General features: G+C 45.3%; 1 pseudogene; it reads right to left on the minus strand.

Annotated features, from left to right (window-relative positions):
• Positions 1-10,730: 10,730 nt before the first annotated feature.
• On the minus strand, positions 10,731-11,071 carry LOC110310102 (annotated as a pseudogene).
• Positions 11,072-11,435: the final 364 nt, after the last annotated feature.

The following is an 11,435-nucleotide window of genomic DNA, read 5'->3' on the forward strand; positions in this document are numbered from 1 at the left end:
GCTGTCCTGGAACTCACTTTATAGACCAAGCTGGCCTCAAACTCAGAAATCCACCTGCCTCTGCCTCCCAAGTGCTGGGATTAAAGGCGTGTGCCACCATGCCCTGCCCCTCATGACTCTTAACTGTTATTTTTAGTATTTCCAACAACGCCCTCCCCACCCCCTTAAGTTGTGGTTTCTTCCTTTAAATACCCCCTTTCCCAGCTACTCAGGGAAAACGGTCCTCTAACCCTGCATGGTGTACGACTGTGGGCCCCAAAGTGCGCCTGGAATAAAAGTCCTCTTGCGGTTTGCATCAAGGCCATTTCTCGTGAGTGATTTGGGGTGTCAACTCTCCTGAGTCAGAACGTGGGGGAGTCCTCACGTTGTGGGTCTTTTATTTGTATTTCATTAATCAGAGCATCCTTCACTGTTTCAAACAGTAAGTACCACACCCCACTCCCTGCACCCCCCCTGCAATAGCTGAACAATGAGTGCTACTCATTGTTACAAGAACCAGGGAACAGGCTGGGCAGTGGTGGCCAATGGCACCGTTAATCCCAGCACTTGGGAGGCAGAGGCAGGCAGATTTCTGAGTTTGAGGCCAGCCTGGTCTACAGAGTGATTTCCAGGACAGCCAGGGCTACACAGAGAAACCCTGTATCACCCCCTACCCCCCCCCAAAAAAAAAGAACCAGGAAACAAAACAATATGAAGGAGGAAAGCTGGTTACAAGCTGGAGAGATGGGCTGCTCTTGCAGAAGACCAGAGTTCAATTCACACCACCCAAATTGGGGCTCACAATCATCTGTAACTCCAGTTTTAGGGGATCCGATGGCCTCTATGGACAACAGGTATGACTGTGGTAATAGGCATGCATGCAAGCCAAACACACAACTACACACATATATGCCACATATAACATACCGGACACATATACACACCTGTAGATACACCTACACACACACCTACATATACCACACGACCACATACATACACACAGCCAGTGTGTGTCTGTGTGTGCACCAGGACCTCTATGAGGTCTGAGGACTTTTGGGAATCAGTTCTGACCTTTCACCTCCTTGAGATAAGATCTGTCTTACTGTTTCTCCTGTGCTTCACCTCCAGGCCAGATGGCCCCAGAGACTCTGGCCCATTCTGTCTCAGTCTCCCATCTCACCAGAGCAATGCTGGGCTTACGGCTATCCAACTGTAACCATATCCTGGTTTTATGGAGGTTCCAGGAATCATGCCCGGTGGTTAGGCTGACACAGCAAGCAGCCTTATGACAACCTGTTTAGTGAGAAGATAATTTGTTTTTACTTTGTTAAACAAACAAGCAAAAAATATAAAGCAAACAAACAAACAAAAACTCTGAAATGATTCTTGGTTATTATGAAAAAGAACTGAATTCCTCATATGTGAACAATTTGCATTCTTCCCAAATAGCCTAACTAGAATGGTATGCGTGTATTAAAGATAATTTCTAGAATTAAAGTTATCCCTGTAGCAAGCACATGTTTTTTAAGAAGGAATTAGCCAGGTTTTGCTGTTGTTCTCAGTGTCTTTTGAGACATGGCTTCTGTATGTAGCCCAGGCTGTCCTGGAGCTCACTACATAGACCAGACCATCCTAATCAGCATAGTGAATTTGAGGCCAGCCTGGGCTACAGGAGGACAGGCTCAAAAGGACAACAAAAAGAATTAGGCATCCTTTGCTTATAGTTTTATTTTCCCAGAATATAGGAAGAAACCTTTAAAAATAACTCAGACTATGTTCTATTAAAGAGCAAAACCATTCGAAAATGTCAAGGCTTGAGAATAAAGTCTGTTCTTTATAAACAAGAGCCACATAAATACCACAAATCACGGAAGGGGATTTCCTGACTTCTGCTTCCAAGCAATTCCAATAAATGAAGGTGGAAATGATTGTCCTTTCGAAAAAACTCACTGCTGGCAAGATTAACACACTTCCGGCCACTCTGTTAAGGTTTAATTCATTATTTATTCAAATTAATGAACTAACACATTCCTCTTGCCCCCACCCCCAGCTTTCCGTCGGGATTTTCAACACTTCCCCCAAGTACTTCAGCAGATGACAAACTATTGGGATTTTGTCAGCTTCTGAAAAAGCTGAATAGGAAATTGTTTGAGGCTGGAGTCACTGTTCTGTGGTGGGAATGGTATTACATGAGGAAGGGGAGGGGGGCCGACACCCAGGCGTACACCCTCATGCTGGGAGAGTGAGCACGGGCTTTGCAGTCAAGAGTTTGCATCTCCTTTTTACTTCTTTTTAGAATACTTTAAAACTTATTATCTGACATTCCATGCCTGTACATAATGGCTTTTTGTTTTTGTCAGATTCACCCCTGATTCCCATTTTTCAACGCCCCCCCCATCTTATTTATTTACTTACTTTTAAGATTTATTTATTTAGTATTATGTAAGTACACTGTAGCTGTCTTCAGACACCGCAGAAGGCATCAGATCTCATTAGAGATGGTTGTGAGCTACCATGTGGTTGCTGGGAATTGAATTCAGGACCTCTGGAAGAGCAGCCAGTGCTCTTAACCACTGAGCCATCTCTCTAGTCCCATCTTATTTATTTTTGAGGCAGAGTCTCACTATATAGTCCCAGGTAGTCTGGAACTTACTGTGTAGACCAGGCTGACCAAGAACTCACAGCAATCCTCCTGCCTCTGCCTCCTAAGAGCTGGGGTTAAAGGCATGCACCACCATGCCCAGCCCTTTTTGACATATTAACCCTGAGTACTGAGACCAGTTTCTTGGTTTCACTAAGCTGCGTCTTTGCAGTTATAATTGAAAGGACGGACCCTGGGCTCCATCGTCAGTAAATTCAGACTCCTTCCTTTTCTCCCACGCTGGATTTCCAGGAGGTAAACAGTGCACCCCACAGCAGAATCTGATCTGTTAGCTTTTCCTCATCCTTTTCAGTGAGAGCGATAGAAGCCCGCAGAGCACTGGGAAACTGGAGAACACCAGAGCTCCAGGATCCGCCTCTGGGATAAGAAACTAGTTCAGCAGGAAGGGAGCACGGCCAGCCCCTTAAGGGTCACATGCTCAAGGTGCCCAATCTCATCTCACATGCTTAATACCTCAAATGTCACTAGGTGGGGAAGACTCTCTAGGGAACGCTGGGAGAACAGTGCGTGGCTGTAATGGCAGGCTGACCTGAGAACACCTCTGCGCCTTTCTCTATCCCTCTTTGTCCTTGTGTAATTTAATTATGTCCTTTAGTACCACAGCTTTTAAAGTCAAAGACAGTTATTCTTGTTTTCTGTCTGTCACCTTAAATCACCAGAGTCTGGCCCTCCTCGTCTCCTCGTCTGTCTTTTCCGGTGCAAAGGACAGCAGTGCTGCTTAGGTTGGCCACTGCTGGTTCCTCTTCCGTATCTCCGACACACCTGCTCTTTCCCAGTTAACTGTGAAGTGGCTGTTAATTCTAAAAGGCAGGAGGAAATATCAAAATGCACAGACAGCTTACTAGGAGGCGGGTCACACCCCTGTTAGCAAACAACAGTCAGCAGGTGTTCAGACATCCAAATGTACTTTTGGGATCATGCAGAAAAACTGTCCTTTTTTACTTTCAAAACATAGACCAAAACAAAACCGTCTCCATGTGACTAGCCAGTCATACTTTAGACTCTGCACCACCCTGCCCTTCTACTGACAAACAGTGAAGGTCGGGCTTTCTGTGAGCTCTCAGTAAAAACTCCAGAGTCAGCCTCAGATCTAGTTTTCAAGGAAGGCAATGAATGTGAGTTGGTTTGGTTTTTTTTTTTTTTTTTCTTTCCCATTTTGATTTTGAGACAGCCTTGAATATGCAATATTCCTGGGGCTCCCATCTCTCAAGTGCTGGGGTCACAGCCACACACACACCCATGCTCAAAGCTCCCCTCCCCCGCCCTCCGCCCTTTCACTATGTAGTCTACACTGGAACTTAACATCCACCTGCCTGAGCTTCTCAGATACAAGAATAACAGATGTTCTGGGACTGCAGGCATGTACTACCACCTGGCTCAAAAGCTGTCTGTGTCTGTCTGTCTACCACCTGTCTGTCTATATCATCTTTATCTGTCTGTCTGTCTGTCTATCTATATTTTATATAGACCACCTGTCTGTCTATATCATCTATATCTGTCTATCTATATACCTATATATCTTTAACATAGGGTCTCCCTCTGTAGCCCTGGAACTTGCTATGTAGACCACGCTGGCCTCAGACTTAAATTGATCCACCTGCCTCTCTACCTCCTCCCAAGTGCTGGGGTCAAAGGTGTGTGCTACCATCCTGGCTTTCTGCTTCTTTGATCATTTGTAGTCTGAGCCTGTATAGCTATCAGTGCAAGTTTTTATGTGTTCTATTATAGTATCATGCATATCTATATTAGGCAGGGTGGTACAGGCCTGTAACTCAACAAACACAAAACTCACAAATATACATATTTATTAGGAAAAATCTGAGTCTTAGATTTTTAAAAAATATATACTTACTTTTATTTTATGTGCATTGATGTCTTTCCTCCATGTATGTCTGTGTGAAGATGTTAGAACTGCATTGATGTCTTTCCTCCATGTATATCTGTGTGAAGATGTTAGAACTCATAGAACTGGAGTCACAGACAGTGGTAAGCTGCCATGTGGTTGCTGGGAATTGAACCCAGGAAGTGCAGCCAGTCCTCTTAACCACTGAGCCACCTCTCCAGCCCTGAGTTTTAGAATGTTATTGAAACCATTGAAGATCTCCACCAAGCAGGATAGCCAGGGCTACACAGAGAAAGCCTGTCTCGAAAGACCAAGACATATACCACCAATCCTAGCCTTTCCCTTTTTGTCTTATACCTCTTCCCTCCCTCTCCTCTTCACAATCATTTAGAAACACAAAAAACATTTTAGCTCATGAGCTATACAGAACAGGCCAAGGGTCAGAGGTTATCAGCACCTTAACTAGAACACCTAATCCACGGATGTTGTTAAAATGAGCCAAGCCAGCATTAAACCAGCTCATCGTAACTGGCAGTGCAGGCTGAGAATTGTATTACTGCTACCATTTTGTAACTCGGAAAACCCAAAGCAAAGACAGTCAAAATAACTAAGACTGTACTCTGAGGTGCTTAATCTTGCTTGTCTGGATCAAGAGATACCTGAGTTAGCAAATCAAGGCCCTCTGGGCATGGGCACGCCGATGAGGGAGTTACCAAAAACCGATTGGCTAATGGAGGAACCCACGCTCAGATGTGAGCTGGCATGAGCCCGGAGGCTGGGAGCCTCTGTGGAACACAGCAGGGAAAGAAAAGAACCTGGCGTCTTTTTCTGTTTCCTGGCCAGCCCTGCTGCCCCCCGCCCCCTTCATAAAGCCCTGAAACCTTTGGAACTATGAACCACAATAAGTTCTAATGTCCTTTGTCAGATACTTGTCACCACATCAAAACCCTAGCATGCGTGCTAGGCATGGTGGGTCACACCTACAAACCAACTCAAAAACCTGAGGCAGGAAGAATGGGAGTTCAAGGCTAGCCTGGGCTACAGGAGACCCTGCCTGAAAAGAAGAAATGGTTCTGAGGATACAGCTTAGTGACAGCCAATATGCTAACAGCACAGCTGACTCCAGGAAGCACCATTCAGGCTGTAAAACTCTTCAATAGCAACACCTGCCAAAACAGAAACAAAGGCCTAATCCATCAAAGTCCACAGTTCTGAGAAAGTCTCTAAATGTAGCTTAACCTTGCTTTTTGGCTTCTGTAGTTCTGCTCCTGGCTAACTGTTCTTGTTAACTGAAGGATGTCGATCCAGAACGTGGTGGTGGTGGTGGGGGGGTGTGCTTAAAAGTTCACCTTGAGAAAAGCTGGGGGCTACATTGAGATCCTGAATATCCAGTGTAGTTGCCACCAGCAGTAAAGACTTATTTATTGGCTTAGATCTACATCCAAGCAGTCATCTCTGACAGATGTCCGGCAGCAACATGCGGTCCGTCCTCAGTTCATTCCATCGCAAGATCTGTAAGAACAAAGAACACAGAGTTAAATATGATGCCTTCATCAAAGTTCACAGCCGTGGCATCCGCCTTTAATCCCAGCACTCAGGAGGCAGAGGCAGTTGTATCTCTGAGTTCAAGGCTAGGTGGGCTGTAGGGAAGCTCTGAGATACTGCTCTGAGGGTCGGGGTCCCTGAGCCTGCGACAAGGCCGGGGCTGTGGGGTTCTCAGACTCTTGGACATGTGGGTGCCGCTGGGAGTCTCAGAAGAACAGAGGAGTCTAACCCTGGGGCCTGGGGATAAGGGGAGCTCAGGCCTGTCCCAGCGGTGATTGTCCTTAGCTTGGTGGAGGCAGGCTTGGTGGCAGTTGTGGCAGGGAGCACACAGAGGCCTTCTATGGGAGAAATAAGCTGCAGTTCTGTAGGTGAATGCCTGCCTTCTCCGTGGCTCCCCATGGCGGATGGATCTTGATGAAAGAGACAGTCCGTAGTTCTAATCAGTTCGTTGGTCGTTCATGGTGGAAAATGGATGCTTACTGTACCATACCCATCTCTCAGGGTAGACCTGAGGTCAAATACCTTTCTCAAGGAGGAATGTCTGGGAAGGGAAGCTTATTGGCTAAACACTCCGGGACTCTTCGTACCTCATTAGCATGGAGAACTGTTTTGGGCCTACGTTAGGACACATTTCTTTTATGTGAGAAGCATGGCACGTGTTCCAGGTCAGGAATCTGGCAGGGGTTGGGGACTCGCCTAAGCCTCAGGTGTGTGCCCACCGAGTCTCTGGGTCTCAACCTGCTCTACCTTGCCAAACATCCTGGCATGGTTTTATGTCCCACAGTCTAGTCTACAGATCGAGTTCCAGAACAGCCAAAACTGCACCATGAGACTCTGTCTCAAAAAAAAAATAAATAAATAAATAAATAATAAATTTAAAAATAAATACTATACTTTGTATATTACTCTTCACACTTATTAATTTTTTTTTTTTTTTTTGAGATAGGGTTTCTCTGTGTAGCCCTGGCTGTCCTGGAACTCACTCTGTAGACCAGGCCGGCCTCAAACTCAGAAATCCGCCTGCCTCTGCCTCCCAAGTGCTGGGATTAAAGGTGTAACCCAGCTTTTTTTTACTTTTTTAAAGATTTATTTATTATTATATCTTAAGTACACTGTAGCTGTCTTCAGATGCACTAAAAGAGGGCGTCAGATCTCATTACAGATGTTTGTGAGCCACCATGTGGTTGCTGGGATTTGAACTCAGGACCTGGAAGAATAGTCGGTGCTCTTAACCACTGAGCCATCTCTCCAGCTCTACTCTTCACACTTATTACTCTCTTATATCATGCATGTTTGGAGTTGTGCCCAAAGTATTTTATCTTTGTAGATGAATTGGAAAAAGCAGAATAAAACTGAGTTTTAGTTCCTGCATTTGTCAGAAACATTGTGAACACTGAAAGATGACCCCAGAACTGAAGCCACCGAACCCAAAGTTGTTGGAACACTGAGCCATGTCACAGCAGCGGGCTGGGGTAGACATATGTCAGCTAAGATGTTGAGAAAAGGATGGTGGCTTCATCCAGGACAGATCCTGGAGGGACAGGCTTCTTTTGGAAGCAGACTTTCTGAGCCAGTCATTCAGATGTGATAGCCACTCAGGATGACTAAGCTCTGGAAGCCACTTTTGAGATAGTCATGGTGGAATCCTTACCGGAGGTGGGGGTGGGGGTGGGGGGACCCCAGGTGCACTCAGTGTGTCTTGCTTTGTCTCAGTATTTTTATTATCACTGTATTTTAGAAGGGAGCGCTTTAGGATGCTCGGTTGTTTGTCTCTTAGGGTTTGTATAGCGGGTTGGTAGAAGTGGGGCCGTGACCCCCAGTTCTCTTGTTTATAAGACAGAATTGCAAGCCAGGGCTTTGGGTGCAGCACTCCTGAGAGCCAGCTGGTACTTGAAGTACCAGCTAACCATTTGTTTTGTTTGTTTGTTTGTTTGTTTGTTTCATTTTGTAAACAGACTCTTTCTCTGGGGCGTGTATGTGTGCGTGTATACGTGTGTGTGTGTGTGTGTGTGTGTGTGTGTGTGTATGTATGTGTGTGTATCTGTATGTGTATTTGTATGTGTGTATGTGTAGGTCTTTTTGTGTTTATTGGGTTTTCCTCTGAGACTGCAAGTCAGCACATAGCCTAGGCTAAGACTAGCAGCCGCGGGATTACAAAAGTGCTTGCACCCCCAGCTTTTTAACATATGGGTTCTGGGGCTGGAGAGATGACTCAGTGGTTAAGAGCACTAACTGCTCTTCTAGAGGTCCTGAGTTCAGTTCCCAGCAACCACATAGTGGCTCACAGCTATCTATAATGGGATCCAGTGCCCTCTACTGGTGTGTCTGAAGATGGCTACAGTGTACTCATATCAATAATATAAATAAATCTTTAACAATATGGGATCTGGGACCAAACTCTTGTTTCTGTGCTTGCAAAGTAAGCAGTTTACTGACTGAGCTATCTCCCCAACCTGTTGAAACAGAATCTCTAGGGTCCAGCAAGATGGCTCAGTGGATAAAGAAAGATGCTTTGTGTCAAACCTGACAACCTGACCTAGGACCCACATGACAAAGAGCCAACTCCTGAAGCAAGTGACCCTCTGACCTTCATATGTGTCTTGTGGCACATGCTCACCCACTACGCTTATATGTAATGAGTACATATAATACAAATTTTATAAATAAACAGGAATCCCCCCCCCCCAGGCTGCACTTACAGTAGCTGTGTTCCTGGCTGTGGATGCAGATGGCCTTGAACTCTTGATTTTCCTGTCTCTACCGACCTAGTACTGGGATTGCAGCATGAGCTACCACAGCCAACTTTCTAACCATACTTTTTAAATCTTGATTTCTGTTTATTGAGCAACTAAAAATAAAAGGTAAAGTCTTCTATAGTAGTTTTTAAACCTTATATAGATGTAATCAACACACACATACACACATAACATGTATGTATGCATGTGCTCAGTAAGTATAGTTAAATGTATTTTGTATATGCGTATGTGTGCACCTGAGTGTATGCATGTGCCCCATGTGCTTATAGGAGTTCCTGGAGAACAGAAGAGGGTACCAGAACCCCTAGAACTGAAGTTACATGTGATTGTGAGCAACTGTGGATTCTGGGAACCAAGCCCAGGTCTTCTGCAAGAATAGCAAGCACACTGAACCAAGGAGCCATCTCTCCAATCCCAGGAAAGGTAGTTTCTACTTCTCCTTACTCTGCTCACTGATTGAAACATGGGATCAAGGCAGAGCCCTTTAAACCCACAGAAGATGAGGTCCAAACCCTTGGCTTCTACTGTCCTATATAGGTCTTTGCGTTGCAAACAACTATTTTGGAGCATTTCTACCAGCATGTCCTGTGTGACCAATTACAGTCACACACACACACACACACACACACACACACACCACATGCCCTTCCTTTTCTCTTTTGAGACAGGTTTTTTTTTCTATAACCCTGACTGGCCTAGAACCTAGAACTAACTATGTACACCAGGGTAGGGGTCCTCTCTCAGAACAAAACAAACCCTTGATAAACACCATTGATGAGCTAGGCTCCCCATGTGGAGTTCAGGGATCAGACTTGCCCTGGCCCTTGAAGTCATCTGTCTCGCTGACCCCAGGAACAAACTTTCTGAGGATGTAGCTTAGTTCAGTGTGGACACCACTGTGTGCACCAGGGGTAATCCTCAGCACTGACGGACAAAACCCAGAGCAAACAAGAAGAAACACGTGGAATTTACAGACTCGCCTCTAGCCCGTTAACTCCAAGGTGGCCTCATAAAGAGACCTGTGCCTCTGCTTTCTCCCTTTTATCCTTTGTTCCAAGAGGATGCCAGACTCCCTATTATAAGGTACTAAGAAGGGTCCCCAGAGCTCTAGGGACACACAGCTCTCTGAGTGGGCTAATAAGGACCCCCAGCCCTCGTCAAGCCTTCTGATGATAGCAGCCAGCATTTTTTTCCTTTTTTTCTTTTCCTTCATTTTTTTTTTGGAGGGGGCGGGGTGGGGGACATGGTTTTACTGTGTATTGCTGGCTGATCTGGAACTCCTTTTGTGGGTCAGAGTGGCCTCGAACTCACAGAGCTCCACCTGGCATCTACTTCCCGAATGCTGGGGTTATAGCTGTGTACTCCCATGCCCATCCCTGGGCTCATTCATGAAACAGTTTGAGCGCTAACCAGCCATGTACTCTGCTATTAATTGACCTAAGCCATGACCATAGAGAGGTGCTGTTTTAGGCTGTTTTAAGCTGCTAAATTTTAGGAGTGACTCTTTAGGCAGGAAGCTAGCTGATTCATTGTTCTGTGACATTTTGTAGTAATGGAATTTACAAAGCTTTTACTCAGCTTATAAATAGTATCTCTTAGTGTGCCTACCCCTCACTTTCCCTGCTTTCAAGATTTTTGTGGTCCTTTGATTTGTTGTTATTTTGTTATTATTATTTGTTATTTGTTATGTATCTTTGAACTTAGACAGAGAGATGTGGTTAAAGCCATTATTCTGTCTTCCCAGGCTCCTAGTTTCTGTCTGCAGGTTGCTGCAGTGCAGTGTTACTGTTGCTTGGATATTTGTAGCTGTTTGATCTGTATCTTTTTTTTTTTTCAAGTTTGCAAATCAGTTTATTAGGGTGAAATCACTGCTAATTACACAGAAGAGGAGCTACCTGCCCAAATCAGTGAGGGTCTCAGAGCTCCCTGCAGCAGAAACAAATGTTCAAAACCGCAATAAGGAACTGTCCCTGATTTCCAGTGACAAGGCCAAGGCAGGCGAATCTGCACATTTACTCAAGTCTTTAAAGAGCTTGTGGGCCACACAGTGGTCCCGTGCATGCAGGAAGTCAAAGCGCTCCTCTGTACAGCCCTCTTCTGACTGTGATCGGGAGGACACTCGCGCTTATCACACAACTCTAGTCGTTCCTGGGCCTTTACACACTTCTCCAGCTGTTCACAGTGTTCTCTCACTGTTGTTAGGGGGTCCACTGATTCTTCCTCCTCTTCTTCCTCTTTGGGGTCTCCGGATCCAGTGAGCATCTTTCCTTCATCCGCTAGTCCCATGTCGGGAGCCGGTTTGGGATTCAACAAGAGCAACAAACACCACTTTAGGTGTAGGGAGCTTGACGTGCATCTTAAGTGCAGCTTTTAGCTACAGTACAAGATCACCTGTCTCATCTCATGCCGTTTTACATTAAATTCGGCCTTGTCTGACATTAGGAATAGAGAACTTTTGCTTCTCAAAATATACATCTGGCTATTATGTCTTTGTTCTTCCGTAAGCTCTCCTTCTGACAGGGCCTTCCTGTAGACCCCAGGCTGGCCTCTAAGTTGTGAGCCAGCCTCAGGACTTGGTCTTTCAGTGTTCTTTCTTTTACTGTCTCATATACAGCAAGCAGTTGGGTTTTTACTATGTGAGCCCACTTTT

The sequence above is a fragment of the Mus caroli genome, chromosome 15, assembly GCF_900094665.2.
Source record: "Mus caroli chromosome 15, CAROLI_EIJ_v1.1, whole genome shotgun sequence".
Taxonomy (NCBI): Eukaryota; Metazoa; Chordata; class Mammalia; order Rodentia; family Muridae; genus Mus; species Mus caroli.